This window comes from Pantherophis guttatus, chromosome 4 (assembly GCF_059756535.1).
Source record: "Pantherophis guttatus breed Tessera chromosome 4, ASM5975653v1, whole genome shotgun sequence".
NCBI lineage: Eukaryota > Metazoa > Chordata > Lepidosauria > Squamata > Colubridae > Pantherophis > Pantherophis guttatus.
This window is the reverse complement of record NC_142066.1, coordinates 69,462,550-69,470,121: the sequence shown is the minus strand read 5'-3', so window position 1 is coordinate 69,470,121 and position 7,572 is coordinate 69,462,550.

Sequence of the window (7,572 nt, the reverse complement as noted above, 5' to 3'; positions counted from 1 at the left end):
AACAAAATGAAATTCAATGTAGATAAAAATAAGGTTTTACACTTAGGCAAGAAAAAGCAAATGTATAGGTGTAGACTAGATGAAACTTGACTTAATGCCAGTAACTGCAAGAGGGATTTTGGAGTCCTAGTGGACAATAATTTAAATATGGCCTAATAATATGTCGCGGCAGCCAAAAAAGTCAATGCAATCCTAGGCTACATTAGCAAGGGATAGAATCAAGATCATGTGAAGTTCTAGTACTGGTTTACAAAGCCTTAGTAAGACCACACTTTGAATGCTGTATCCAGTTTTGGTCATCACAATACAAAAAAGATGTTGAGACTTTGGAATGAGTGCAGCGAGCAGCAACAAAAATGATTAGGAGACCGAGGGCTAAAATATATGAAGAATGGTTACAGGAGTTGGGTATGTCTAGTTTAATGAACTTCTTTTCATTAAACTAGGGGAGACATGATAGCAGTGTTCCAATATTTGAGGGGCTCCTAAAAGGATGAAGATGTCAAACTATTTTCCAAAACACCAAAAGGCAGACAATAAACAATGGTTGAAAACTAACAGCGAGAGAACTAGAACTAAGGAGAAATTTCCTAATGGTAAGAGCACTCAACTAATGGAATAGCTTGCCTTGAGAAGTTGTGGGGGCTCCATCATTGGAAGCTTTCAAAGACACTGGACAATCATTTGTCTGAAATGGTATAGGGTCTCGTGCTTGAGCAGTGGGTTGAGCTAGAAGACCTCCAAGTCCCTTCCAGCTATTATTTTATGTTCTATTTTCTATGATAGAAAAGTTAGAGATGTTACTCAGCATGTCAATTGAATATCAACATCAGTGATATGCACAGTTTATCCTAATACTAATTCAGGAGAAGGCAAGGGCTTGCTTCATGACTTGCAACAGAAGGTTAGTGAAAGTACTGTTGAAGAGTAAATAATGAGTGGTTCCTAGGTTTTAAGGCTCATAAGAACCTTCCTAATGTGAAAATGAATGGAGAAATGAAAAGTGAGACCAGGATGCAGTTGAGTTCCAAAAACCTTCAAAGAGATCAAGGAAGGTGGTTATTTGCTCTAGTAAATATTCAGTATGGATGAAATGGGGCTAATTGGAAGAAAATGCCAGAAAGAATCTACAACAGCAAAAAGAGAAGACAACACCAGTCTTCAAAGCTGCAGAGGATAGGCTAACTGTGATGCTACCTGGCAATGCTTGTGGTGATGAACCTAAAACTACTAGTAATCAATGACTTCAAGAATCCACAAGCTCTTAGCATCTAAAAGAACTTACTTCCAATTATGTGGAAGGCTAACAAGAAAGCTTGGGTAACCCTTCTCACCTTTGAGGACTTGTTCTTCTAACATTTTGTCTTGGAAGTGGGAAGGTATTGTCCCAAGAAAAACGTTGTGTTCCAGATTTTGCTAATTTTGGATAGTGCCTCATGTCATCCACTTTACCTGAATGATTTCTTCCCAAATGTGAAGGTTGTGTATCTATCTATGTAACCACCTCCCTCCTACAGCTTATGGACCAGGAAATGATAGCAACCTTCAAAAAATATTTTCTTCACTGCACATTGAGGTAAACAACCAAAACAGATTCCCAAAGATCTTGTACCAGTTTTGGAAGTCCTACATCTAGTGACTGTCAAGAACAAGGATTCAGCCTGGTGCAAGGTTATCTCTGCCAACTTGAATGGGGTGTGAAAATATCTGTGAGGTCAATTATGATCTTTGAAGGTTTGAAATGGCAGAAGGTAGTTGCAGAGCATAGTTAGCAACTTGGTTGCCCTCAGCAGGGAGATTCAATTCGACCTGGAGATGAGCAATTAGTTGCACACATGGAGGAATTCTCCTATAAAGATCTCATGGAATTTGAGAGCTAGTAAAAACAAGAGGAAAAATTGCATCACCAAAGCAGTTCCAGGCTAAGCTGATAGCAGAGAGGGTTCAGCATGATAGACAAAGTGTTGTCATTGTCCAAAACACAAGACTCTATTGTCAAGCGCTTCACTAAAATGTCTGCAGCTGTCCATGATACAATCCACTTCTATAATCTCATCTATGAGGAAAAGAAGGATATTATCCAAAATTCACTGGATTGCTTTTTCTGAAAGATGGAGAAAAGAGCCATCTCATTTCTGGCGGGATAAGCCAATACCACCATCATCAGTTTTTACTGCAAGCTTGCAACTTATGTAAGGTAAGAATTCTACATGTTTGTGTTTTTACACTAGTTTGAATTTGTGAAAAAAATTGTGAACAGCTGCTCAGAATGTAACCTGTCCATAAGTATGGTAATGCCTATAGGTTTAATTTTGATTATCATAAATGACAATTCCAGGAACCAGGCTGTTCCATTGACCAAATGTTCTTAGTGTCAGGAAATTTCTCCTTAGTTTCAGGTTGGAGCTCCTGATGAGCAATATCATCCATTGTGTCTTGTCCAGCCATCAGTTGCTTTGGAGAATAAATCAACTCCCTCTTCTCCGTGACAGCCTTTCAAGTATTGGAAAATGGCTATCATGATACCCAAGCCTTCTCTTTAATAAACTTAACATAGCTAGTTCCATTAGCCCTCTACCATATGATTTAGCCTCCAGGCTCCTTATATACTTTCTTGCTCTTTGCATTCTTTCATTGAGCCACTGGGAGGGTGAAAACGGGCTCCCACAGGCTCCGGAGGCCGAAAACGGGCCTGTTTTTGGATTTCCGATAGGCCTGTTTTTTGCTCTCCCCAGGCTCTTAAGTGCCAATCTATCCATCTCAACACTTTCTAATTTTTTTTTTAAATTACATTTTCATCTGTCGGGACCTCATCATTTTTCCATTGTTGTGCAAACACTATTCTTGCTGCTGTTACTACAGCTCCCCCAGTACCTGGATGAAACGTCATATCTAGATCCGTTACAGTCGGGCTTCAGGCCTGGGTACAGCACGGAAATGGCATTGGTCGCGTTGGTGGATGATCTCTGGAGGGCTCGGGACAGGGGGTGCTCCTCTGTCCTGGTCCTGTTAGATCTCTCAGCGGCTTTTGATACCATCGACCATGGTATCATGCTGCACCGGTTGGAAGAGTTGGGGGTGGGAGGCACTGTACTACGGTGGTTCTCCTCCTTTCTCTCCGACCGGTCGCAGTCTGTGTTGACGGGGGCAGAGGTTGACCCTGAGGCCCCTTATATGTGGGGTGCCACAAGGATCAGTCCTCTCGCCCCTTTTGTTCAACATTTATGTAAAGCCGTTGGGCGAGATCATCCGTGGTTTTGGGGTGGAGTACCATTAGTATGTCCCTTTTTAGATCGGGACTCCTTACGCACGGTCACTCACGCCCTCGTCACTTCCCGTCTGGACTACTGTAACGCTCTCTACATGGGGCTCCCCTTGAGGAGCACTCGGAGGCTCCAATTCGCACAGAGTGCGGCTGCGCGGGTGGTGATGGGAGCGACGTGGCTCTCCCATGTAACACCTCTCCTGCGCGAGCTGCACTGGCTCCCAGTGGTCTTCTGAGTGCGCTTCAAGGTTTTGGTTATCACCTTTAGAGCGCTCCATGGCTTAGGACCTGGCTATTTATGGGACCGCCTGCTACCACCAATAGCCTCCCACCGACCAGTACGCTCCCATAGAGAGGGACTCCTCCGGGTGCCGTCGGCCAAACAATGTCGACTGGCGGCCCCCAGGGGGAGAGCCTTCTCTGTGGGGGCACCTACTATCTGGAACGAGCTCCCCCCGGAGATACGGAGGATCCCGGATCTGAGTACCTTCCGTCGCGTGCTCAAGACTTTCTTGTTTCAACAGGCTGGCCTGACCTAAGTCTTTCCCCTTTTTAAATGGAAATTTTAAATTTGGTTTTAAAGTATTGGGGTTTTAAATTTAGCCAAATTATTTAATTCGTTTTATTCTATTTTAAATTTTGTATTTATATTGTTTTATTTTATGGCTGTTCACCGCCCTGAGTCCTTCGGGAGTAGGGCGGTATACAAATTCAATAAAACTAAACTAAGCTAAACTATGTATTCCCTTTATTATACTGTTCTGGTAGTATCCCTAGCACAAATATTTTTGGTTTCAAATCTATGTGTTGTTTTATCATTTTTTCTAACCAAGTATATATTTTAGTCCAGTATTTTTTGCCTTTGGGCATGTCCACCATATATGATAATATGAACCTGGTGTCTGATTACACTTCCAACATTTATCTGATGAGTTTTAAAGCATCTTTGCTAACCAAATATTAATTTAATATTAAATTAAGATAAAACCATAATAAAATCACCAACAAGGACCTCATAGGCCGGATGGTAGTAGATGTGTGGGCACCAGTTGGGCAACGGATCAGGTCCCAATGTGGCCTGCGGGAATGTGCCCCAATAGGTGCCATGGGGCCCACTCCTATACAGGCCACCTTTGATGGGAATTCTGAAAGGGTAGCCCTATTTATGAGCCAAATTATCAGTTACATGGACCTCTACAGCAGGTTCTACCCATCCCAGTGGATGATGGTTGTAGCCATTACGGCCGTGCTGATGGGCGAGGCAGAGGACTGGGTGGCCAACTTCCACAGTGATCATGCCATGAACTGGCGAACCTCGACCTTTTTCTGGAGGCCCTCAGTATGTGGTTTGAGGACGAAGCCAGGACACAGGTAGCTGAAGGAGAGCTAAGCAACAAGGGAGACCGGCAAAAGACTATGTGAAAGAATTTCGCAAGATTGCAAAGAGGCTGAGAGCGTGGCCCGAATGCCTGCTAATACACCAATTTTATATGGAGAGCTCAGACAGTTCAGACAGGCGTGTATATATAGAGGCCTAGCTCCTTGCTTAGCTGATTGATTCAAAGCATCTGTGGACCTGGATGTTGGCTTGAGGCAGTGGTGAAATGTAAAATTTGTTATTAGTGGTTCTGTGGGCGTGGCTTGGTGGTGGGGGTAATATGACTGAGTGTGCATGGCCAACTTTTTTTTTTAACTTTTAAAACCATTTTTAAAAAAAATGCTTTTAAAGCCTCTGATGATCCCAGCTGACTTGCCTGATCGGCAGAGGCTTTTTTTTTTAAAGCCTCTGACAATCCCAGCTGACTTGCCTGCGGACAGTCTAGTGCAACCTGGAAATGGAAGGAGGTTACGCAATCCTGGGCACAGGTGATGGTGGTGGGGATAGTAGAGGAGGCTCACAGGTTTGGGTAGTGGGATTAGGATGGCCCTTGGGTGATAGAAAACAGGGCAGAACAGTGGCGCCAGTAGGACAAAGCTGCTGGAAGATCCCAGCTGGATCGACTCAGATTGAGGACATCAGCAGTACACGCTGGTAAATTGCGTGGTGGATTTGAATCGACCGCCGAACAGCTGGGAGACTACGAGAAGACACCCACCCACCAGGGGAGTAAGGCGGGGCTATAAGAGGGTGCTGAGAGGCAGAAGCTCTCAGCGCTGACTTTAAACCATTTGCGATCCGGCATCGACTAACAGCTACTGCCTAGCGGGCAATAAATCGGGTTTGATTCAAAGCTCAGCGTCTGGAAAATTTATTTTGCCTGGCGACCGCACAGGCAGCTTAGCGAGGCTATTAAATAATTTGTATGTAAAGTTGAAACTTGAAACTTAAAAACCGAAAAATATTTTGATTAACAGCTTTTCATGGCAATAATTATATTTGACTGAGGATTATCTTTTACAAAACAATTGCAATTGATTTTTCTCAGAATTGATGAATATAAAGCAAAAAAACTAAACAAAAGATCTGTGCATATATTGCTGTGGTGTTTACAGTCAATTTCCCAAATATTGAAAAATCTACCATATAAATACATATTGAGAGGGGGAACGATACATTTCCTGTCTTATTTCTGAAGAGTTTACAAAATAATGGCAACAAACAATAAATCAATAATTAAAACATGTCCTGTATAAAAAAACAAAATTTAAAAGCACAATTAAATGTATTTATGAATTATTCTTTCCCAAAAAGAAATGTTTTTGAAAATCCAACACATATTAATAAAGAAATGATTCAGGTTTCTTCCCTTCTTTTCTAGGGAGTTCCAAAATCTATGCAAAACTATCAACCTTCTTTGGGCTTAGCTCAGTTAGATATTTCTCAGGGATAGTTGAAGAAAGCAGATTGGCAAGAAGTATCTTGATAAGCATACAAATTGATATGAGATGAAAAAGTTGTTCAGTGTTTGACCATATCCTCAATGTGCAGAGTCCTAACAAAAAATTCTATGTAGTAAAATTTGTAGTATATTTCTCCTTCTAACCTAGAATTTGTGGACTACATTTGTTACTAAAATTCTTATTCTATACAAGCACCCTGGTGACATAGTGGAGCAAATATACTTCAAGTACAAATCGGCCTCCATGGATTCCAGATGGATTCGTGTAATTTTTACAGCTCTTGCAGCTTTCCAAGTTTGAAGCGCTAATATGTGGTGCCAAAATGACACATTTCATAATGTGTTCTGTTTTAATAAAACAATTTCCAATATTGGATTAACAAAAATGAATGTATTGTGAAAAACTATATAAGCTTTCCCACAAGAAATGAGCTGTATGAATGAATCTTTCCTCCTTCAACAATATTACCAATTATCATGATATACCATTTCAGGAAACAAACATTGCAAGAAATACTAGAACATTATTGATACAGGCTATAACAGGGGTGTAGAAGTCAATTTCATTGTGGGCCGCATCAGGGTTGTGCTTGACCTCGGGGGGGCTGGGATTGGCATGGCCAGCGTGGACATGGCCAGCTCGATGTCATTCATGTCAGGGGCACCTATGGTGGCCAAAGCGCTCTGCCAGCAAAAACGGGCTCTCGAGCTCAGTTTTCCGCTGCAACTATGTCCTGTAACCCTCTGCCAGCGGCCATTATGAGCTCCATTTTCACTGGTAAAGGCACCACAGGCCAGTCCTTTGGTGTTTCCAGGGCAGCCTCATGGGCCAGATCTAAACACTCTGCAGGCCAGATCCAGCCTTCGGACCTTGAGTTTGATATCCCTGGTCTATAATAACTGAACTGTGGCAGCCTGACAGTATTTTCTCTGTCTGAGGGACAGGGCAAATCTTTCCCATGTTTTCCTGTTTTCCCAGGCTAAGATCTTATTTAGTAATAGTTGCCATGTATTTTCTTCAAGACATCTTTATGCAGCTCTAAATCATAAGAGAAAGATCTCTGGTTATCTTTTCCAATTTGCAATTAACCATGCTACAAACATTGCCCAGCAGTATCTTTTTTGTAGAGAAGTTTGGAACAGTTTGTACCAGCATCCAAGGCCAGGCACCCTGAGAAAAAATGTGGATTATCCAAACATCTTCGCATTTTCAAAACATCTCAATGAGTTCAAATTGGCTGAAGATGGACTGGTCATGGGGGAAGACTGCAATAAGGGGAAACTTTTCTGTATCTTTTGGATGTGGGAAACCTAGATCTAGCCTGATTTTACTGCAGCCAACATCTTTTAGTAAAAGAACCTTTCACTTCAACCAAACAGAATCAAGGGTCCCTTTCTTTCCTAAGAGATCAGATTGGGGCAGGTTTGACAGCTTCCTTCTTTGTCATCCTTATCTGCAACTGTTTG